A 24,090-nucleotide genomic window follows, 5' to 3' on the forward strand; every position below is an offset into this window, starting at 1 on the left:
GAGCAGACCTTTCTCTGTTTCCTGCCGTGCACAGCCTCCTCCGGGAGACGGCCAGCAACATGGGCGTGTTGTCAGGTTCCAAATCAGTTTGCTGAATCCCATCCATCCACATTGCTTTCAGTCCTGTGCCATCCTTTGATAAGGAGTTGTCCTCGGAAACTCATGCTGAACTAATGCAGTAATTCAGGCACCGTGTCTCTTGGTGAGGTTTTCTTAAGCTCTCACTGTAGCTGAAACCTCCCAAGCCAAAGGTTCCGCCAATGGGAATCTCCTTTAGATTCTCTTTCAGCTGCGCACTACAGCCATCCTGACACACTGGCATGTCCAGAGCTGGACTCTAAAGAGCCAGCAAAATTAGTCCAAAGCTAGTTCCTTTGTTGTTCTGGTGCCTGGTCAGTTAGGCAGCACGCCAGTCTCAGAATCAGGATTCCAGCAAAAGCCTGAGCAGAGTGAATAGCCTACTGGGGAAACGTCGTAACAGAACTGCAGCCAAAGGTTTTGCCGCCTGTCAGAAGTGGATTCGAACCCACGCCCAGAGGAGACTGCGATCGGAACGCAGCGCCTTAGATCGCCGGCCATCCTTGACACACACACGCTGTCACATCGCCGACGCATTGGCGCCTAGAGCAACGGAAAAGACCTGAAACTGGCCCCCCACCACGGTGGCAAATCAACAACTGGCAGACGACCTGAACGAAGTTCTACTGCAGGATTGAAAAGAAACCATTCTCACCTCCTGTAATCCCCCTCTCCCCACACCTGCCCTTCAACTCAGCGAAGATGACGTGGTGCCAGGTCTTCAGGAAGAACAAAGAAGAAAGGCACCAGGCCCAGACGGTGTGACTCCAGCCTGTCTGAAAACCTGTGCCGACCAACTGGCCCCCGCGCTTCACACAGATTTTCAACAGATTATTGAGCTGCGCGGTAGTGCCTCTTCATGCTTCAAACGCCCACCATCATCCCCATCCCAAAGAAACCCCAAATTACTGGACTTAATGATTTCAGACCCGTGGCTCTTAACATCTGTGGTCATGAAATCATTTGAAAAACTGGTTTTGGCTTATCTGAAGGACTTTACAGGACCCTTACTGACAGAGCAAACAGGCCAGTGGATGATGCAGTCAATATGGGAATGCATAATGTTCTGCAACACCTAAACAGACCAGGGACTTATGTGAGGATCCTGTTTGTGGACTTTGGTTCGGCTGAACTAATGCAGTGATTTATGCAACGTGTGTCCTGGTGAGCTTTCATTTAGGTGAACATCGTGGCTGGCATTTGAAGTGAAATCTTCTGTCAATGGGAGGTCGAGAACTAAAGGAAAGGACCTGAAAGCTAGTGCTTCGTTGTTCTACCTGAACAGGCAGCAAGTATAAGACACTGCATTCAGTCCAATGCCATCTTTTATATAAAATGTCTCGAAACTCAGCGCTGACTAATGCTGACTAATTCATGCAACGCGGTGTCTTTGTGACGCTTTTCTTAAGGTTTCATTGTGCAGGCCTTGAAGCAAAAAGGTTCTGTCAATGGGAATCTTCAGCCAAATTGCAGCCATCCTGACACACTCCGCTTGTCCGGAGCTGACTCTGGAGCCAGAGTAAAGGTCCCAAAGCTAGCCTCGTTGTTCTGTCGCCTGTCAGAAGTGGGATTCAACCCACGCCTCCAGAGGAGACTGGCGACCTTAACGCAGCGCCTTAGACCGCCGCCATCCTGACAAAGGTGCTTGCTCACTGTCGACGCATTGCCGCTTAGAGCTACAGGAACAGACCTGAAAACTGGTGCTTTACTGTTCTGCGCCGTAAGCTCACCAGCCTCGCTGGCTTGCAGTTAGGCAGCGCCGTCAGTCTCATAATCTGAAGGTCGTGAGTTCGAGCCTCACACGGGCAGCTTGGCGCTTTTGCTTTGATACCTGAGAGCACTTGGACGAAAGAGCAGATTCCTCTGTTTCCCTGCCGTGCACAGCTCCTCTGGGAGGGCCAGCAACATGGCGTGTTGTCAGGTTCCAAATCAGTTTGCTGAATCCCATCCATCCACATTGCTTTCAGTCCTGTGCCATCCTTTGATATGAGTTGTCTCGGAAACTCATGCTGAACTAATGCAGTAATTCATGCACCGTGGTGTCTTTGTGGAGGTTTTCTTAAGTGCTTCATTGTGCTGGCCTCCCAAGCCAAAGGTTCCACAATGGGAATCTTTTTGTGATTCTCTTCAGCCGAATTACAGCCATCCTGACACACTGGCATGTCCAGAGCTGACTCTAGAGCCACAGTAAAGGTCCCAAAGCTAGCCTTGCTGTTCTGCCTGGTCAGTTAGGCAGCACGTCAGTCTCAGAATCGTGATTCCAGCAAAAAGCCTGAGCAGAGTTACCAGCCTACTGGGGAAAACGTCTAAGAGAACTGAAGCCAAAGGTTTTGCCGCCTGTCAGAAGTGGATTCGAACCCACGCTCCAGAGGAGACTGCGACCTGAACGCAGCGCCTTAGACCGCTCGCCATCCTGACACACACGCCTGTCACATCGCCGACGCATTGGCGCGAGCAACGGAAAAGACCTGAATCCGTCCCCACCACGGTGGCAAATCAACAACTGGCAGACGACCTGAACGAAGCTCCTACTGCAGGATTGAAAAGAAACCATTCTCACCTCCTGTAATCCTCTCCCCACACCTGCCCTTCAACTCAGCGAAGATGACGTGTGCCAGGTCTTCAGGAAGAACAAAAGAAGAAAGGCACCAGGCCCAGACGTGTGACTCCAGCCTGTCTGAAAACCTGTGCCGACCAACTGGCCCCGCCTTCACACAGATTTTCAACAGATTATTGGAGCTGGCGTGTAGTGCCTTCATGCTTCAAACGCTCCACCATCATCCCCATCCCAAAGAAACCCAAAATTATTGGACTTACCGATTTGTGACCCGTGGTTTCTAACATCTGTGGTCATGAAATCATTTGAAAACTGGTTTTGGCTTATCTGAAGGACTTTACAGGACCCTTACTGACAGAGCAAACAGGTCAGTGGATGATGGAGTCAATATGGGAATGCATAATGTTCTGCAACACCTAAACAGACCAGGGACTTATGTGGAGGATCCTGTTTGTGGACTTTGGGTCTGGCTGAACTAATGCAGTGATTTATGCAACGGGTGTCCTGGGTGAGCTTTCTCATTTAGGTGAACATCGTGCTGGCATTTGAAGTGAAATCTTCTGTCAATGGGAGGTCAGAGAACTAAAGGAAAGGACCTGGAAAGCTAGTGCTTCGTTGTTCTACCTGAACAGCAGCAAGTATAAGACACTGCATTCAGTCCAATGCCATCTTTTTATATAAAATGTCTTGAAACTCATGCTGACTAATGCTGACTAATTCATGCAACGTGTCTTTGTGACGCTTTCCAGGTGGCATTGTGCAGGGCTCAGCCAAAGGTTCTGTCAATGGGAATCTTCAGCCAAATTACAGCTATCCTGACACACCGCTTGTCCCCGAGCTGACTCTGAGCCAGAGAAAAGGTCCCCAAAGCTAGCTCCTGCTGTTCTGCTCGCCGTCAGAAGTGGGATTCAACCCACGCCTCCAGAGGAGACTCGTGACTTAACGCAGCTGCCTTAGACCGCTCAAGGCCATCCTGACAAAGGTGCTTGCTCATCGCCGACGATTACAGCCGCTTAGAGCTACAGAGGAACAGACCTGGAAAACTGGCGCTTTACTGTTCTGAGCCGTAAGCTCACCAGCCTCAAGCTGGCGCATGTTAGGCAGCCGCCGCGTCTCATAATCTGGAAGGTCGTGGAGTTCGAGCCTTACACGGGCAGCTGGTGCTTTGCTTTTGATACCTGGAGAGCACTTGGACGAAAAGAGCAGATTTCTCTGTTTCTGCCGCAGTACAGCTCTCTGGAGGGCCAGCAACATGGCGTGTTGTTTGTTCCAAATCAGTTTGTTGAATCCCATCCATCCACATTGCTTTCAGTCCTGTGCTATCCTTTGATATGAGTTGTCTCGAAACTCATGTGCTGAACTAATGCAGTAATTTATGCAACCGTGTCTCTTTGTGAGGTTTTCTTAAGGTTGCTCTACTGTGCTGGCCTCCTGCTAAAGGTTCCAGCCAATGGAATCTTTTGTGATTCTCTTCAGTGAATTACAGCCATCCTGACACACTGGCATGTCCAGAGCTGACTCTAGAGCCACAGTAAAGGTCCCTGAAAGCTAGCTCCTTTGCTGTTCTGCCTGGTCAGTTAGGCAGCACGTCAGTCTCAGAATCGTGATTCCAGCAAAAGCCTGAGCAGAGTTACCAGCCTACTGGGGAAATGTCTAAGAGAACTGAAGCCAAAGGTTTTGCCGCCTGTCAGAAGTGGGATTCGAACCCACGCCTCCAGAGGAGACTGGCGACCTGAACGCAGCGCCTTAGACCGCTCCGCCATCCTGACACACACGCTGTCACATCGCCGACGCATTGGCGCTAGAGCAACGGGAAAAGACCTGAAACCCTGTCCCTCACCACGGTGGCAAATCAACAACTGGCAGACACACCTGAACGAAGTTCTACTGCAGGATTGAAAAGAAACCATTCTCACCTCCTGTAATCCCCTCTCCCCACACCTGCTCCCTTCAACTCAGCGAAGATGACGTGTGCCAGGTCTTCAGGAAGAACAAAAGAAGAAAGGCACCAGGCCCAGACGGTGTGACTCCAGCCTGTCTGAAAACCTGTGCTTCACCAACTGGCCCCCGCCTTCACACAGATTTTCAACAGATTATTGAGCTGCGGTAGTGCCTTTCATGCTTCAAACGCCTCCACCATCATCCCCATCCCAAAAGAAACCTAAAATTATTGGACTTAATGATTTCAGACCCGTGGCTCTAACATCTGTGGTCATGAAATCATTTGAAAAACTGGTTTTGGCTTATCTGAAGGACTTTACAGGACCCTTACTGACAGAGCAAACAGGCCAGTGGATGATGCAGTCAATATGGGAATGCATAATGTTCTGCAACACCTAAACAGACCAGGGACTGTGAGGATCCTGTTTGTGGACTTTGGTTCGGCTGAACTAATGCAGTGATTTATGCAACGTGTGTCCTGGTGAGCTTTCATTTAGGTTAACATCGTGCTGGCATTTGAAGTGAAATCTTCTGTCAATGGGAGGTCGTAGAACTAAAGGAAAGGACCTGAAAGCTAGTGCTTCATTGTTCTACCTGATCAGGCAGCAAGTATAAGACACTGCATTCAGTCCAATGCCATCTTTTTATATAAAATGTCTCGGAAACTCATGCTGACTAATGCTGACTAATTCATGCAACGTGTGTCTTGTGGACGCTTTCTTAAGGTTTCATTGTGCAGCCTTTGGGCCAAAAAGGTTTTGAAGCAAAAGGTTCTGTCAATGGGAATCTTTTGTGCGCCTTCAGACAAATTGCAGCCATCCTGACACACTCGCTTGTACGGAGCTGACTCTAGAGCCAGAGTAAAGGTCCCGAAAGCTAGCTCCTTGTTGTTCTGCCGCCTGTCAGAAGTGGGATTCGAACCCACGCCTCCAGAGGAGACTGCGACCTTAACGCAGCGCCTTAGACCGCTCGGCCATCCTGACACACACGCTGTCACATCGCCGACGCATTGGCGCTAGAGCAACGGGAAAAGACCTGAAATCCGTCCCCCACCACGGTGGCAAATCAACAACTGGCAGATCGACCTGAACGAAGTTCTACTGCAGGATTGAAAAGAAACCATTCTCACCTCCTGTAATCCCCCTCTCCCCCACACCTGCCCTTCAACTCAGCGAAGATGACGTGTGCCAGGTCTTCAGGAAGAACAAAAGAAGAAAGGCACCAGGCCCAGACGGTGTGACTCCAGCCTGTCTGAAAACCTGTGCCGACCAACTGGCCCCCGTCTTCACACAGATTTTCAACAGATTATTGAGCTGCGTGCAGTGCCTTCATGCTTCAAACGCTCCACCATCATCCCCATCCCAAAGAAACCCCAAATTATTGGACTTAATGATTTCAGACCCGTGGCTCTAACATCTGTGGTCATGAAATCATTTGAAAAACTGGTTTTGGCTTATCTGAAGGACTTTACAGGACCCTTACTGGACAGAGCAACAGGTCAGTGGATGATGCAGTCAATATGGGAATGCATAATGTTCTGCAACACCTAAACAGACCAGGGACTTATGTGAGGATCCTGTTTGTGGACTTTGGTTCGGCTGAACTAATGCAGTGATTTATGCAACGTGGTGTCCTGGTGAGCTTTCATTTAGGTGAACATCGTGCTGGCATTTGAAGTGAAATCTTCTGTCAATGGGAGGTCAGAGAACTAAAGGAAAGGACCTGAAAGCTAGTGCTTCGTTGTTCTACCTGAACAGGCAGCAAGTATAAGACACTGCATTCAGTCCAATGCCATCTTTTATATAAAATGTCTCGGAAACTCATGCTGACTAATGCTGACTAATTCATGCAACGTGTGTCTTTGTGACGTTTTCTTAAGGTTTCATTGTGCAGGCCTTTGAAGCAAAAAGGTTCTGTCAATGGGAATCTTCAGCCAAATTGCAGCCATCCTGACACACTCGCTTTGTCCGGAGCTGACTCTGGAGCCAGAGTAAAGGTCCCGAAAAGCTAGCTCCTTGCTGTTCTGCCGCCTGTCAGAAGTGGATTGAACCCACGCCCAGAGGAGACTGCGACCTTAACGCAGCGCCTTAGACCGCCGGCCATCCTGGACAAAGGTGCTTGCTCACTGTCGACGCATTGCCGCTAGAGCTACAGGAACAGACCTGAAAACTGGTGCTTTACTGTTCTGCGCCGCAAGCTCACCAGCCTCGCTGGCATTAAAGCTAGGCAGCCGCGCCAGTCTCATAATCTGAAGGTCGTGAGTTCGAGCCTCACACGGGCAGCTTGGTGCTTTTGCTTTTGATACCTGAGAGCACTTGGACGAAAGAGCAGATTTTCTCTGTTTCCTGCCGTGTGCACAGCTCCTCTGGAGGGCCAGCAACATGGCGTGTTGTCAGGTTCCAAATCAGTTTGCTGAATCCCATCCATCCACATTGCTTTCAGTCCTGTGCCATCCTTTGATATGAGTTGTCTCGAAACTCATGCTGAACTAATGCAGTAATTCATGCACCGTGTGTCTTTGTGAGGTTTTCTTAAGGTTTCATTGTGCTGGCCTCCCAAGCTAAAGGTTCCGGTTCCACAATGGGAATCTTTGTGATTCTCTTCAGCCGAATTACAGCCATCCTGACACACTGGCATGTCCAGAGCTGACTCTAGAGCCACAGTAAAGGTCCCGAAAGCTAGCTCCTTGCTGTTCTGCCTGGTCAGTTAGGCAGCACGTCAGTCTCAGAATCGTGATTCCAGCAAAAGCCTGAGCAGAGTTACCAGCCTACTGGGGAAACGTCTAAGAGAACTGAAGCCAAAGGTTTTGCCGCCTGTCAGAAGTGGGATTCGAACCCACGCCTCCAGAGGAGACTGCGACCTGAACGCAGCGCTTTAGACCGCTCTGCCATCCTGACACACACGCTACCACATCGCCGACGCATTGGCGCTAGAGCAACGGGAAAAGACCTGAAATCCGTCCCCCACCACGGTGGCAAATCAACAACTGGCAGACGACCTGAACGAGTTCTACTGCAGGATTGAAAAGAAACCATTCTCACCTCCTGTAATCCCCTCTCCCCACACCTGCCCTTCAACTCAGCGAAGATGACGTGTGCCAGGTCTTCAGGAAGAACAAAAGAAGAAAGGCACCAGGCCCAGACGGTGTGACTCCAGCCTGTCTGAAAACCTGTGCCACCAACTGGCCCCGTCTTCACACAGATTTTCAACAGATTATTGGAGCTGGCGTGTAGTGCCTTTCATGCTTCAAACGCTCCACCATCATCCCCATCCCAAAGAAACCCCCAAATTACTGGACTTAATGATTTCAGACCCGTGGCTCTAACATCTGTGGTCATGAAATCATTTGAAAACTGGTTTTGGCTTATCTGAAGGACTTTACAGGACCCTTACTGACAGAGCAAACAGGTCAGTGGATGATGCAGTCAATATGGGAATGCATAATGTTCTGCAACACCTAAACAGACCAGGGACTTATGTGAGGATCCTGTTTGTGGACTTTGGTTCGGCTGAACTAATGCAGTGATTTATACCAACGTGTGTCCTGGTGAGCTTTCATTTAGGTGAACATCGTGCTGGCATTTGAAGTGAAATCTTCTGTCAATGGGAGGTCGAGAACTAAAGGAAAGGACCTGAAAGCTAGTGCTTCGTTGTTCTACCTGAACAGGCAGCAAGTATAAGACACTGCATTCAGTCCAATGCCATCTTTTATATAAAATGTCTCGGAAACTCATGCTGACTAATGCTGACTAATTCATGCAACGTGTGTCTTTGTGACGTTTTCTTAAGGTTTCATTGTGCAGGCCTTTGAAGCAAAAGGTTCTGTCAATGGGAATCTTCAGCCAAATTGCAGCCATCCTGACACACTCGCTTGTCCGGAGCTGACTCTGGAGCCAGAGTAAAGGTCCCAAAGCTAGCTCCTGCTGTTCTGCCGCCTGTCAGAAGTGGGATTCGAACCCACGCTCCAGAGGAGACTGTTGACCTTAACGCAGCGCCGTATTCAGACCGCTCGGCCATCCTGACAAAGGTGCTTGCTCACTGTCGACGCATTGCCGCTAGAGCTACAGGAACAGACCTGAAAACTGGTGCTTTACTGTTCTGCGCCGTAGCTCACCAGCCTCGCTGGCGCAGTTAGCAGCAGCGCCAGTCTCATAATCTGAAGGTCGTGAGTTCGAGCCTCACACGGGCAGCTTGGTGCTTTTGCTTTTGATACCTGAGAGCACTTGGACGAAAGAGCAGATTTCTCTGTTTCCTGCCGTGGTGCACAGCTCCTCTGGAGGGCCAGCAACATGGCGTGTTGTCAGGTTCCAAATCAGTTTGCTGAATCCCATCCATCCACATTGCTTTCAGTCCTGTGCCATCCTTTGATATGAGTTGTCTCGAAACTCATGCTGAACTAATGCAGTAATTCATGCACCGTGTGTCTTTGTGAGGTTTTCTTAAGGTTTCATTGTGCTGGCCTCCCAAGCTAAAGGTTCCGCCAATGGGAATCTTTTGTGATTCTCTTCAGCCGAATTACAGCCATCCTGACACACTGGCATGTCCAGAGCTGACTCTAGAGCCACAGTAAAGGTCCCAAAGCTAGCTCCTTGCTGTTCTGCCTGGTCAGTTAGGCAGCACGTCAGTCTCAGAATCGTGATTCCAGCAAAGCCTGAGCAGAGTTACCAGCCTACTGGGGAAACGCCTAAGAGAACTGAAGCCAAGGTTTTGCCGCCTGTCAGAAGTGGGATTCGAACCCACGCTCCAGAGGAGACTGCGACCTGAACGCAGCGCCTTAGACCGCTCGCCATCCTGACACACACGCTGTCACATCGCCGACGCATTGGCGCTAGAGCAACGGGAAAAGACCTGAACTCCGCCCCCACCACGGTGGCAAATCAACAACTGGCAGACGACCTGAACGAAGTTCTACTGCAGGATTGAAAAGAAACCATTCTCACCTCCTGTAATCCCCTCTCCCCACACCTGCCCTTCAACTCAGCGAAGATGACGTGGTGCCAGGTCTTCAGGAAGAACAAAAGAAGAAAGGCACCAGGCCCAGACGGTGTGACTCCAGCCTGTCTGAAAACCTGTGCCGACCAACTGGCCCCGCCTTCACACAGATTTTCAACAGATTATTGAGCTGCGTGTAGTGCCTTCATGCTTCAAACGCCCACCATCATCCCCATCCCAAAGAAACCCCAAATTATTGGACTTAATGATTTCAGACCCGTGGCTCTAACATCTGTGGTCATGAAATCATTTGAAAACTGGTTTTGGCTTATCTGAAGGACTTTACAGGACCCTTACTGGACAGAGCAAACAGGTCAGTGGATGATGCAGTCAATATGGGAATGCATAATGTTTCTGCAACACCTAAACAGACCAGGGACTTATGTGAGGATCCTGTTTGTGGACTTTGGTTCGGGCTGAACTAATGCAGTGATTTATGCAACGTGTGTCCTGGTGAGCTTTCTCATTTAGGTGAACATCGTGCTGGCATTTGAAGCGAAATCTTCTGTCAATGGGAGGTCGAGAACTAAAGGAAAGGACCTGAAAGCTAGTGCTTCGTTGTTCTACCTGAACAGGCAGCAAGTATAAGACACTGCATTCAGTCCAATGCCATCTTTTATATAAAATGTCCTCGAAACTCATGCTGACTAATGCTGACTAATTCATGCAACGCGGTGTCTTTGTGACGCTTTTCTTAAGGTTTCATTGTGCAGGCTCTTTGAAGCAAAAAGGTTCTGTCAATGGGAATCTTCAGCCAAATTGCAGCCATCCTGACACACTCGCTTGTCCGAGCTGACTCTGGAGCCAGAGTAAAGGTCCCAAAGCTAGCTCCTTGCTGTTCTGCCGCCTGTCAGAAGTGGGATTCGAACCCACGCTCCAGAGGAGACTCACACCTTAACGCAGCGCCCTTAGACCGCCGGCCATCCTGACAAAGGTGCTTGCTCACTGCCGACGCATTGCCGCTTAGAGCTACAGGAACAGACCTGAAAACTGGTGCTTTACTGTTCTGCGCCGTGAGCTCACCAGCCTCATGGCGAAAGTTAGGCAGCCGCCAGTCTCATAATCTGAAGGTCGTGGAGTTCGAGGCCCTCACACGGGCAGCTTGGTGCTTTTGCTTTTGATACCTGAGAGCACTTGGACGAAAGAGCAGATTTCTCTGTTTCTGCCGTGGTGCACAGCTCCTCTGGAGGGCCAGCAACATGGCGTGGTTGTCAGGTTCCAAATCAGTTTGCTGAATCCCATCCATCCACATTGCTTTCAGTCCTGTGTGCCATCCCTTTTGATATGAGTTGTCTCTCGAAACTCATGCTGAACTAATGCAGTAATTCATGCACCGTGTGTCTTTGTGAGGTTTTCAAGGTTTCATTGTGCTGGCCTCCTGCCAAAGGTTCCGGCCAATGGGAATCTTTGTGATTTCTTCAGCCGAATTACAGCCATCCTGACACACTGGCATGTCCAGAGCTGACTCTAGAGCCACAGTAAAGGTCCCGAAAGCTAGCTCCTTGTTGTTCTGCCTGGTCAGTTAGGGCAGCACGTCAGTCTCAGAATCGTGATTCCAGCAAAGCCTGAGCAGAGTTACCAGCCTACTGGGGAAACGCCTAAGAGAACTGAAGCCAAAGGTTTGGCCGCCTGTCAGAAGTGGATTCGAACCCACGCTCCAGAGGAGACTGGCGACCTGAACGCAGCGCTTAGACCGCCGGGACATCCTGACACACGTTGTCACATCGACGCATTGGCGCCAGAGCAACGGGAAAAGACCTGAATCCGCCCCCACCACGTGTGGCAAATCAACAACTGGCAGACGACCGGAACGAAGTTCTACTGCAGGATTGAAAAGAAACCATTCTCACCTCCTGTAATCCCCTCTCCCCACACCACCCCCTTCAACTCAGCGAAGATGACGGTGCCAGGTCTTCAGGAAGAACAAAAGAAGAAAGGCACCAGGCCCAGACGGTGTGACTTCCAGCCTGTCTCTGAAAACCTGTGCCGACCAACTGGCCCCCGCTCTTCACAACACAGATTTTCAACAGATTATTGAGCTGCGTGTAGTGCCTTCATGCTTCAAACGCTCCACCATCATCCCCATCCAAAGAAACCCCAATTATTGGACTTAATGATTTCAGACCCGTGGCTCTAACATCTGTGGTCATGTGGAAATCATTTGAAAACTGGTTTTGGCTTATCTGAAGGACTTTACAGGACCCTTACTGGACAGAGCAAACAGGCCAGTGGATGATGCAGTCAATATGGAATGCATAATGCTCTGCAACACCTAAACAGACCAGTTGGACTTATGAGGATCCTGTTTCAGGACTTTGGTTCGGCTGAACTAATGCAGTGATTTATGCAACGTGTGTCCTGGGTGAGCTTTACTTAGGTGAACATCTGGTTGGCATTTAGCGAAATCTTCTGTCAATGGAGGTCCTAGAACTAAAGGAAGCGGACCTGAAAGCTAGTGCTTCGTTGTTCTACCTGAACAGGCAGCAAGAGTAAGACACTGCATTCAGTCCAATGCCATCTTTTATATAAAATGTCCCCGAAACTCATGCTGACTAATGCTGACTAATTCATGCAACGTGTGTCTTTGTGACGTTTTCTTAAGGTTTCATTGTGCAGGCCTTTGAAGCAAAAGGTTCTGTCAATGGGAATTTCAGCCAAATTGCAGCCATCCTGACACACTCGCTTGTCCGGAGCTGACTCTGAGCCAGAGTAAAGGTCCCAAAGCTAGCTCTTGCTGTTCTGCCGCCGTCGTCAGAAGTGGATTCAACCCACGCCCCAGAGGAGATCATGCACCTAACGCAGCGCTCAGACCGCCGGCCATCCTGACAAAGGTGCTTGCTCACTGCCGACGCATTGCCGCTTGGAGCTGGGCAGGAACAGACCTGGAAAACTGGTAAGCTTTACTGTTCTGGCGCCGTAAGCTCACCAGCCTCGCATGGCGAAAGTTAGGCAGCGCGCCAGTCTCATAATCTGAAGGTCGTGGAGTTCAGCCTCACACGGGCAGCTTGGTGCTTTTGCTTTTGATACCTGAGAGCACTTGGACGAAAGAGCAGATTTCTCTGTTTCTGCCAGTGGTGCACAGCTCCTCTGGAGGGCCAGCAACATGGCGTGTTGTCAGGTTCCAAATCAGTTTGCTGAATCCCATCCATCCACATTGCTTTCAGTCCTGTGCCATCCTTTGATATGAGTTGTCTCGAAACTCATGCTGAACTAATGCAGTAATTCATGCACCGTGTGTCTTTGTGAGGTTTTCTCAAGGTTTCATTGTGCTGGCCTCCCAAGCTAAAGGTTCCACCAATGGGAATCTTTTGTGATTCTCTTCAGCCGAATTACAGCCATCCTGACACACTGGCATGTCCAGAGCTGACTCTAGAGCCACAGTAAAGGTCCCAAAGCTAGCTCCTTGCTGTTCTGCCTGGTCAGTTAGGCAGCACGTCAGTCTCAGAATCGTGATTCCAGCAAAAGCCTGGAGCAGAGTTACCAGCCTACTGGGGAAACGTCTAAGAGAACTGAAGCCAAAGGTTTTGCCGCTTCGTCAGAAGTGGGATTCGAACCCACGCCCAGAGGAGATCTGCGACTCGAACGCAGCGCTTTAGACCGCTTCGGCCATCCTGACACACACGCTGTCACATCGCCGACGCATTGGCGCTAGAGCAACGGGAAAAGACCTGAATCCGGCCCCCACCACGGTGGCAAATCAACAACTGGCAGACGCACCTGAACGAAGTTCTACTGCAGGATTGAAAAGAAACCATTCTCACCTCCTGTAATCCCCCTCCCACACACACCTGCCTCTTCAACTCAGCGAAGATGACGCGGTGCCAGGTCTTCAGGAAGAACAAAAGAAGAAAAGGCACCAGGCCCAGACGGTGTGACTCCAGCCTGTCTGAAAACCTGTGCCACCAACTGGCCCCCCGCCTTCACACACAGATTTTCAACAGATTATTGGAGCTGCGTAGTGCCTTCATAAGCTTCAAACGCCCACCATCATCCCCATCCCAAAGAAACCCCAATTATTGGACTTAATGATTTCAGACCCGTGGCTCTAACATCTGTGGTCATGAAATCATTTGAAAACTGGTTTTGGCTTATCTGAAGGACTTTTACAGGACCCTTACTGGACAGAGCAAACAGGTCAGTGGATGATGCAGTCACATACGGGAATGCATAATGTTCTGCAACACCTAAACAGACCAGGGACTTAGTGTGAGGATCCTGTTTGTGGACTTTGGTCTTCAGGAAGAACAAAGAAGAAAGGAACTAATGCAGTGATTTATGCAACGACCAACTGGCCCTTGGTGAGCTTTCATTTAGGTGAACATCGTCAGTAACGCGCATTTGAAGTGAAATCTTTCTGTCAATGGGAGGTCGTAGAACTAAAGGAAAGGACCTGAAAGCTAGTGCTTCGTTGTTCACCTGAACAGGCAGCAAGTATAAGACACTGCATTCAGTCCAATGCCATCGTGTTTTTATATAAAAATGCCTCGAAACTCATGCTGACTAATGCTGACTAATTCATGCAACGTGAACAGTCTTTGTGGACGTATTTTCTTTAAAATGGTTTCATTGTGCTTAATGCCTTGAAGCAAAAGGGTTCTGTCATCAGGGAATCGGGCTCTTCAGCCAAATTCGCAGCCTATCCTGACACACTCTCGCTTGTCCGGAGCTGACTCTGAGCCAGAGTAAAGGTCCCAAAGCTAGCTCCTCGCTGTTCTGCCGCTCGTCAGAAGTGGGATTCGAACCCACGCCTCCAGAGGAGATCGCAACTTAACGCAGCGCGCCTTAGACCGCCGCCATCCTGGTGCTGCGCTTTACTCATCGCCGACGCATTGCCGCCAGAGCTACAGGAACAGACCTGAAAACTGGTGCTTTACTGTTCTGGCGCCAGAAGCTCACTCTCAGCCTACCTGCTGCATACAGTTAGGCAGCATGCCAAGTCAGTCATAATCTGAAGGTCGTGGAGTTCGAGCCTCCCACACGTGGGCAGCTTGGTGCTTTGCTTTTGATATCTGAGAGCACTTCTGGACGAAAGAGCAGATTTCTCTCGTTTCCCGCCGTAAGCACAGCTCCTCTGGAGGGCCAGCAACATATGCATGTTGTCAGGTTCCAAATCAGCTTTTATTTAAACTCATCCATCCACATTGCTTTCAGTCCTGTGCCATCCTTTGATATGAGTTGTCTCGAAACTCATGCTGAACTAATGCAGTAATTCATGCACCGCGGTGTCTTTGTGAGGTTTTCTTTAAGGTTTCATTGTGCTGGCCTCCCAAGCTAAAGGTTCCGCCAATGGGGAATCTTTGTGATTCTCTTCAGCCGAATTACAGCCATCCTGACACACTGGCATGTCCAGAGCTGACTCTAGAGCCACAGTAAAGGTCCCAAAGCTAGCTCCTTGCTGTTCTGCCTGGTCAGTTAGGGCAGCACGTCAGTCTCAGAATCGTGATTCCAGCAAAAGCCTGAGCAGAGTTGGCCAGCCTACTGGGGAAACGCTAAGAGAACTGAAGCCAAAGGTTTTGCCGCCGCCTGTCAGAAGTGTGGGATTCTGAACCCACGCCTCCAGAGGAGACTGCGACTCGAACGCAGCGCTAATCGGGACCCGCCGGCCATCCTGACACACACGCTGTCACATCGCCGACGCATTGGCGCTCAGAGCAACGGGAAAAGACCTGAAACTGCCCCCCACCACGGTGGCAAATCAACAACTGGCAGACGACCTGAACGAGTTCTACTGCAGGATTGAAAAGAAACCATTCTCACCTCCTGTAACTTCTCCTCCCCACACCTGCCCTTCAACTGCAGCTTAAGATGACGCGGTGCCCAGGTCTTCAGGAAGAATGAAAGAAGAAAAGGCACCAGGCCCAGACGGTGACTCCAGCCTGTCTGAAAACTCCAGCCGACCAACTGGCCTCTCTGGGCCTTTCACACACAGATTTTCACAGATTATTGAGCTATGCAGTAGTGCCTTCATGCTTCAAACGCTCCACCATCATCCCCATCCCAAAGAAACCCCAAATTATTTGACTTAATGATTTCAGACCCGTGGCTCTAACATCTGTGGTCATGAAATCATTTGAAAAACTGGTTTTGGCTTATCTGAAGGACTTTGACAGGACCCTTTACTTGACAGAGTATAAACAGGTCAGTGGATGATGCAGTCAATATGGGGAATGCATAATGTTCTGCAACACCTAAACAGACCAGGACTTATGTGAGGATCCTGTTTGTGACTTTGTCTGGCTGAACTAATGCAGTGGATTTATGCAACGCGGTGTCCTGGGTGAGCTTTACTTAGGTGAACATCGCGGCTGGCATTTGAAGTGTGAAATCTTCTGTCAATGGGAGGTCGTGAGAACTAAAGGAAAGGACCTGGAAAGTTAGTGCTTCTGGTTGTTCTACCTGAACAGGCAGCAAGTAGCGTAAGACACTGTATCAGTCCAATGCCATCTTTTTATATAAAATGTCTCGGAAACTCATGCTGACTAATGCTGACTAATTCATGCAACGTGTGTCTTGGCGGACGCTTAAGGTTTCATTGTGCAGGCCTTGGAAGCAAAAGGTTCTGCCACCGGGAATCTTTCAGCCAAATTGCAGCCATCCTGGACACACTCGCTTGTCCGAGCTGGACTTCGGGAGCCAGAGTAAAGGTCCTCAAAGCTAGCTCCTTGCTGTTCTGCCGCCCGTCAGAAGTGGTGGATTCGAACCCACGCCTCCAGAGAGAGACTGCGACCTTAACGCAGCGCCTTTAGACCGCTTCGCCATCCTGACAAAGGTGCTTGCTCACTGTCGACGCATTGCCGCTTAGAGCTGTCATGGAACAGACCTGAAAACTGGTGCTTTTACTGTTCTGCGCGCCGCAAGCTCACCAGCCTCGCTGGCGCAGTTAGGCAGCGCCACAGTCTCCATATCTCAAAGGTCGTGAGTCTCGAGCTTTCACACGGGGCAGCTTGCGTGCTTTTGCTTGATACCTGAGAGCACTTGGACGAAAAGAGCAGATTTCTCTGTTTCCTGCCGCGGTGCACAGCTCCTCTGGAGGGCCAGCAACATGGCGTAGTTGTCAGGTTCCAAATCAGTTTGCTGAATCCCATCCATCCACATTGTTGCTTTCAGTCCTGTGCCATCCTTTGATATGAGTTGTCCTCGAAACTCATGCTGAACTAATGCAGTAATTCATGCAATCGCGGTGTCTTTTTGGGAGGTTTTCTTAAGGTTTCATTGTGCTGGCCTCCCAAGCCAAAGGTTCCATTCACGGGAATCTTTTGTGATTCTGTTCAGTTAATTACAGCCATCCTGACACACTGGCATGTCCAGAGCTGACTCTAGAGCCACAGTAAAGGTCCCTAAAGTTAGCTCCTGCTGTTCTGCCTGGTCAGTTAGGCAGCACCGTCAGGTCTCAGAATCGTGATTTCAGCAAAAAGCCTGGAGCAGAGTTAATGCCTACTGGGAAACGCCTAAGAGAACTGAAGCCAAAGGTTTGCCGTCCGTCAGAAGGGGATTCGGAATCGCACGCCTCCCAGAGGAGACTGCGATTCTGAACGCAGCGCCAGGACCGCCGGGCCATCCTGACACACACGCCCGTCACACGCTGACGCATTGGCGCTAGAGCAACGGGAAAGACCTGAAATCCGTCCCCACCACAGGTGGCAAATCAACAACTGGCAGACGACCTGAACGAAGTTCACTACCGCAGGATTGAAAAGAAACCATTCTCACCTCCTGTAATCCTCTCTCTCCCACACCTGCCCTCTTCAACTCAGCGTAAGATGACGTGGTGCCAGGTCTTCAGGAAGAACAAAAGAAGAAAGGCAATCAGGCTCCAGACAGGTGGATGACCTAGCCTGTCTGAAAACTCAGCCACTCAACTGGCCCCAAGGCTTCTTCACACAGATTTTCAACAGATTATTGAGCTGCAGTGCCTTCACATGCTTCAAACGCTCCACCATCATCCCCATCCCAAAGAAACCCCAAAATTAGCTGGACTTAATGATTTCAGACCCGTGGCTCTAACATCTGTGGTCATGAAATCATTTGAAAACTGGTTTTGGCTTATCTGAAGGACTTTACAGGACCCTTTCACTGGACAGAGCAAACAGGTCAGTGGATGATGAAGTCAATATGGGAATGCATAATGTTCTGCAACACCTAAAACAGACCAGGACTTATGTGAGGATCCTGTTTGTGGACTTTTTAGTCTGGCTGAATAATGCAGTGATTTCTGCAACGTGTGTCCTGGGTGAGCTTTCATTTAGGTGAACATCAGTTGTAGCATTTGAAGTGAAATCTTCTGTCAATGGGAGGTCGTAGAACTAAAGGAAAGGACCTGGAAGCTAGCAAGCCGTTGTTCACCTGAACAGGTAGAAAAGTATAAGACACTGCATTCAGTCCAATGCGCCACTTTTTATATAAAATGTCTCGAACTCATATGCTGACTAATGGCTGACTAACCCATGCAACGTGTCTTTGGTGGACGTTTTCTTAAGGTTTACTGTGCAGGCCTTTGAAGCAAAAAGGTTCTGTCAACGGGAATTTTCAGCCAAATTGCAGCCATCCTGACACACTCGCTTGTCCGGCTGACTTCCTGAGCCAGAGTAAAAGGGGTCTCCGAAAGCTAGTTCTTGTTGTTCTGTCACTGTCAGAAGCGTGGGATGCGTAACTCACACCTCCAGAGGAGACTGCTATCTAATGCAGCGCGCCTTAGACCGCCTCGGCCATCCTAACAAAGGTGCTTGCTCACCGTCGGCACGACCAAGCCGCTAGAGCCGCTGCGGAACAGGACCTGAAAAACTGTGCTTTACTGTTCTGCGCCGTAGCTCACTAGCCTCGCTGGCGCAGTTAGGCAGCCAGTCTCATGACCCAAAGGTCGTGGAGTCTGAGCCTCAAGCACGGGGCAGCTTGGTGCTTTTGCTTTTTGATACCTGGAGAGCACTTCTGGACGAAAGAGCAGATTTCTCTGTTTCCCTGCCGCGGTGCACACAGTCTTTCTCTGGGAGGGCCAGCAACATGGCGCGGTTGCCAGGTTCCAAATCAGTTTGCTGAATCCCATCCATCCACATTGCTTTCTAGTCCTGTGCCATCCTTTGATAAGGAGTTGTCTCGAAACTCATGCTGAACTAATGCAGTAATTCATGCACCGTGCGGTGTCTTTGTGAGGTTCCTTTCTTAAGGTTTCATTGTGCTGGCCTCCTAAGCCAAAGGTTCCGGCCAATGGGAATCTTTGTGATTCTCTTCAGCCGAATTACAGCCATCCTGGACAAACTGGCATGTCCAGAGCTGACTTCCAGAGCCACAGTAAAGGTCCCGGTTAGCTTTCTCTCTGCTGTTCTGCTCTGGCCAGCTAGGCAGCACGCCTGTCTCAGTATCGTGATTTCAGCAAAAGCCTGAGCAGAGTTATCAGCCTACTGGGGGAATGCCTAAGAGAACTTTCTCAGCCAAAGGTTTTGCCGCCTGTCAGAAGTGGATTCGAATCCCACGTCCCATGAGGAGATCATACCTGAACGCAGCGCCTTAGACTGGCCGGGCCATCCTGACACACGCTGTCATATCGCCATGCATTGGCGCTTAGAGCAACGGAAAAGACCTTGAATCTGGCCCCACCACGGTGGCAAGTGCAAATCAACAACTGGCAGGATTTACCTTGAACGCAGTTCTACTGCAGGATTGAAAAGAAACCATCTCCTCACCTTCTGTAATCCTCTCTCCCACACACCTGTCCTTCAACTCAGCTAAGATGACGTAGCCAGGTCTTCAGGAAGAACAAAGAAGAAAGGCACCAGGCCCAGACGGTGTGGACGAAATGTCTGAAACCCAGCCGACTAACTGGCTCCCGCTTTTCACAGATTTTCAACAGATTATTGGAGCTGCGTGTAGTGCCTTCATGTCTTCAAACGCTCCACCATCATCCCCATCCCAAAGAAACCCCAATTATTGGATTCTAATGATTTCCAGACCCGTGGCTCTAACATCTGTGGTCATGAAATCATTTGAAAAACTGGTTTGGCTTATTCAGTGGACTTACAGGACCTCTTACTGACAGAGCAAACAGGTCCGTGGATGATGCAGTCATTATGGGGAATGCATAATGTTCTGCAACACCTAAACAGACCAGGGACTTGTGAGAGATCCTGTTTGTGGACTTTGGTCTCGGCTGGAATCCACGCAGTGATTTATGCAACGCGGTATCCTGGGCGAGCTTTCTATCAGGCTAACATCTGGGTTGGCATTTGAAGGAAATCTTCTGTCAATGGGAGGTCAGTGAGAACTAAAGGAAAGGACCTGGAAAGCTAGTGCTTCGCTGTTCTACCTGAACAGTGGCAGCAAGCATAAGACACTGCATTCCAGTCCAATGCCATCTTTTATATAAAAATGTCTTGAAACTCATGCTGACTAATGCTGACTAATTCATGCAACGTGGTGTCTTTGTGACGTTTTCTTTAAGGTTCTCATTGTGCAGGCCCTTTAGCTGTAAAAGGTTCTGGTCAATGGGAATCTTTCAGCCAAATTGCAGCCATCCTGACACAATTCTCGCTTGTCCGGGAGCTGACTCTGGAGCCAGAGTAAAGGTCCCGAAAGCTAAACTCCTTGCTGTTATGCCGCCTGTCAGAAGTGGGATTCGACCCACGCTCCAGAGGAGAGCTGCTCCAGAGACGATGACTGGGCGACTCCAACGTAGCGCCTTAGACCGCTTCGGCCATCCTGACAAAGGTGCTTGCTCACTGCTTCGGACGCATTGCCGCTAGAGCTACAGGAACAGACCCAAAAACTGGTGCTTTACTGTTCTGCGCCGCAAGCTCACCAGCCTCGTTGGCGCAGTTAGTACGCAGCGACGCGCCAGTCTCATAATTCTGAAGGTCGTGAGTCCAGAGCCTCACACGGGGCAGCTTGGTGCTTTTGCTTTGATACCTGAGAGCACTTGGACGCAAAGAGCAGATTTCTCTGTTTCGGCCGTGGTGCACAGCTCCTCTGGAGGGCCAGCAACATGGCGTGTTGTCAGGTCTGAAAAGAAACCATTTTCACCTCCTGTAATCTCCCACACCTGCCCTCAGTCAGCAGACGTCCAGGTATTTGACTCAAGCACAATGGCACACCCCAGCCAAGAGGCGGCATTGGTGGTTCAGTGGAAAAGACAGACGCCTGCCGCAAGGAGACAACCGGTTTCTCTCCCGCCGTAGACAGGCAGAAGCAGTGGCGACAGAAACGCAACCTGATTTAGCTGCTCTAAAATTGAACTGGAAATTAAGTGCTCTCATAAAAAATACCTACGGATGTCATTCTGTTGTTTTAATTTAGCATTGGTCAATATTACTTGCCTGAAAGAGACTGGTAGAATTCTCGACTGCCGCTGGGGAGACCTGCAAGGATTGCTGGGCAATGTGGACATACTACATCACTGTTAGACAATCTTTAAAGGATGCATACCACTCTGTCCAAAGAGCCGCCTATGGGAGTTTCTGATCACTGTTTGGTCCATCTCATACCGCCATCCAGGCAAGAGCTGAAACCAGCTATAGTCTTGTTCTAGAACTGTAAACAAAGACAGACTAACGAGGCAGAGGATTTACAAACCTGTTTCTCTCTGCCGCTTGGACTGTCTTTGAAGCTGCTGCCACAGAAACGGTAACCTCATATATCAGTTTCTGATCACTGATTGTCCATTTCATACCGCCCTCCAGGCAAGAGCTGAAACCAGCTATAGTCTTGCCTAGGACTGTCAAAACAAAGACAGACTAACGAAGCAGAGTGGGATTCACAAACCTGTTTCTCTCCCACCGCTTGACTGTCTTTGAAGCTGCTGCCACAGAAACGGTAACCTCATATATCAGTTTCTGATCACTGTTTGGTCCATTATATACCGCCATCCAGGCAAGAGCTGAAACCAGCTATAGTCTTGCTCTAGGACTGTAAAACAAAGACAGACTAACGAGGCAGAGTGGGATTTACAAACCTGTTTCTCTCGCTGCACCGCTTGGACTGTCTTTGAAGCTGCTGCCACAGAAACGGTAACCTCATATATCAGTTTCTGATCACTGATTGGTCCATTTCATACCGCCCTCCAGGCAAAAGCTGAAACCAGCTATAGTCTTGCTCTTAGAACTGTCAACAAAGACAGACTAACGAAGCAGAGTGGATTCACAATCCTGTTTCTCTCCCACCGCTTGGACTGTCTTTGAAGCTGCTGCCACAGAAACGGTAACCTCATATATCAGTTTCTGATCACTGATTTGTCCATTTCATACCGCCATCCAGGCAAGAGCTGAAACCCGCTATAGTCTTGCCTAGACTGTAAACAAAGACAGACTAACGAGGCAGAGCGGGATTTACAAACCTGTTTCTCTCTCGCCGCTTGGACTGTCTTTGAAGCTGCTGCCACAGAAACGGTAACCTCATATATCAGTTTCTGATCACTGATTGGTCCATTTCATACCGCCCTCCAGGCAAAAAGCTGAAACCAGCTATAGTCTGTTTCAGACTGTCAACAAAGACAGACTAACGAAGCAGTGGGATTCACAATCCTGTTTCTCTCCCACCGTTTGGACTGTCTTTGAAGTTGCTGCCACAGAAACGGTAACCTCATATATCAGTTTCTGTGAGGACATATGCTCCTCACCAGGACTTATTTAACTTATAACAACGACGTAGCAAACAATGGTTTACTGCCAAACTCAGTAAACAAAGAGGAATTATTCTGAAAAGCTTCTGACTCAGTTCTCTTTCTAGTGGCACAGACTCTGTGTGGAAAGGTCTGAAAGACATGACCAATTACAAGACACCATCCCCAGCATTGTGGCAAATCAACAACTGGCAGACGACCTGAACGAGTTTTACTGCAGGTATGAAAAGAAACCATTCTCACTCTCGCTGTAATCCCCACACCTGCCTCTCAGTCAGCAGACGTCCAGGTGTTTGACTCAAGCACAATGGCACACCCCAGCCAAGAGGCGGCATTGGTGGTTCAGAGCTTCTCGAGTTTCTGATCCTGGTTCGATTCCATCACGCAGGCCGCCTCTCCAGGCACGAGCTGAAACCAGCTTTAGCTGCTCTAAAAGGACTAGAAACAAAGACAGACTAAGGAAGCAGAGTGGGATTCAAACCTGTTTCTAATTTACCGTTGGACTGTCTTTGAAGCTGCTGCCACAGAAACTGGTAACTCTATATCAGTTTTTTGATCACTGATTTGGTCAATCATATACCAGATCATCCAGGCAACAAAAAATTAAAGGATAGCTTACCACTCTGTCCAAAGAGCCGACTTTACGGGAGTTTCTAGATCGCTGACCAATTACAGCTTTGTCCCATCATACTAGCTGGCAGGCCAGGACTCAGGTATGAAATCAGCTGTAGTCTTGCCTGGATCAAAGACTGTTAGAAGCAAGAGGATTCAAACCTGTTTGATCCCACCGTTTGACTGTCACACCCCTGCCAAGACGGCGTGGGCATCAGTTTGGTTCACTGTTTGGTCCAGAATTCTCGATCCAGGCAAGAGCTGAGATCATAGTCTGCCTAGGCAGAAGCAAAGACAGACTAACGAGGCAGACCTGATTACAAACCTGTTTTCTAAAATTGGACTTGAAGCTGCTGCCACAGAAACGTAACCTCAGATCAGTTTCTGATCACTGTTTGGTCCATTATATATTTAGCATTGAGCTGAAACCAGCTATAGTCTTCTTTCTAGACTGTAAACAAAGACAGACTAACGAAGGCAGAGCTGGGCAATGTGACCTGTTTTCACTGTTAGACAATAATAAAGGATGCATACACAGAAACTGTCCAAATATATGGGAGTTTCTGATCACTGTTTGGTCCATCATATACCGCCATCCAGGCAAAAGCTGAAATCAGCTATAGTCTTGCTCTAGGACTGTAAACAAAGACAGACTAACGAAGCAGAGTGGGATTCACAAACCTGTTTCTCTCTCACCGCTTGGACTGTCTTTGAAGCTGCTGCCACAGAAACGGTAACCTCATATATCAGTTTCTGATCACTGTTTGGTCCATCATATACCGCCATCCAGGCAAGAGCTGAAATCAGCTATAGTCTTGCCTAGGACTGTAAACAAAGACAGACTAACGAAGCAGAGTGGGATTCACAAACCTGTTTCTCTCCCACCGTTTGGACTGTCTTTGAAGTTGCTGCCACAGAAACGGTAACCTCATATATCAGTTTCTGATCACTGTTTGGTCCATTATATACCGCTATCCAGGCAAGAGCTGAAACCAGCTATAGTCTTGCCTAGGACTGTAAACAAAGACAGACTAACTGAAGCAGAGTGGGATTTACAAACCTGTTTCTCTCCCACCGCTTGGACTGTCTTTGAAGCTGCTGCCACAGAAACGGTAACCTCATATATCAGTTTCTGATCACTGTTTGGTCCATTATATACCGCCATCCAGGCAAGAGCTGAAACCAGCTATAGTCTTGCCTAGGACTGTAAACAAAGACAGACTAACGAGGCAGAGTGGGATTTACAAACCTGTTTCTCTCGCCGCTTGGACTGTCTTTGAAGCTGCTGCCACAGAAACGGTAACCT

The 24,090-nt window shown here is 49.2% G+C and overlaps 5 non-coding genes across 5 annotated transcripts; all 5 read right to left on the minus strand.

Moving 5' to 3' along the window:
• Positions 1-4,320: 4,320 nt before the first annotated feature.
• Positions 4,321-4,404, minus strand: trnal-cag. The gene has a single exon. It is a non-coding gene; the product is annotated as a tRNA-Leu (tRNA).
• Positions 4,405-5,476: 1,072 nt separating this feature from the next.
• Positions 5,477-5,559, minus strand: trnal-aag. The gene has a single exon. It is a non-coding gene; the product is annotated as a tRNA-Leu (tRNA).
• A 1,831-nt stretch (positions 5,560-7,390) lies between these two features.
• Positions 7,391-7,473, minus strand: trnal-cag. Its single transcript has one exon. It is a non-coding gene; the product is annotated as a tRNA-Leu (tRNA).
• A 1,818-nt stretch (positions 7,474-9,291) lies between these two features.
• trnal-cag lies at positions 9,292-9,372 on the minus strand. Its single transcript has one exon. It is a non-coding gene; the product is annotated as a tRNA-Leu (tRNA).
• A 3,729-nt stretch (positions 9,373-13,101) lies between these two features.
• Positions 13,102-13,184, minus strand: trnas-cga. Its single transcript has one exon. It is a non-coding gene; the product is annotated as a tRNA-Ser (tRNA).
• Between the last annotated feature and the right edge of the window lie 10,906 nt (positions 13,185-24,090).

The sequence above is a fragment of the Puntigrus tetrazona genome, chromosome 5 (assembly GCF_018831695.1).
Source record: "Puntigrus tetrazona isolate hp1 chromosome 5, ASM1883169v1, whole genome shotgun sequence".
NCBI classification, from domain to species: Eukaryota; Metazoa; Chordata; class Actinopteri; order Cypriniformes; family Cyprinidae; genus Puntigrus; species Puntigrus tetrazona.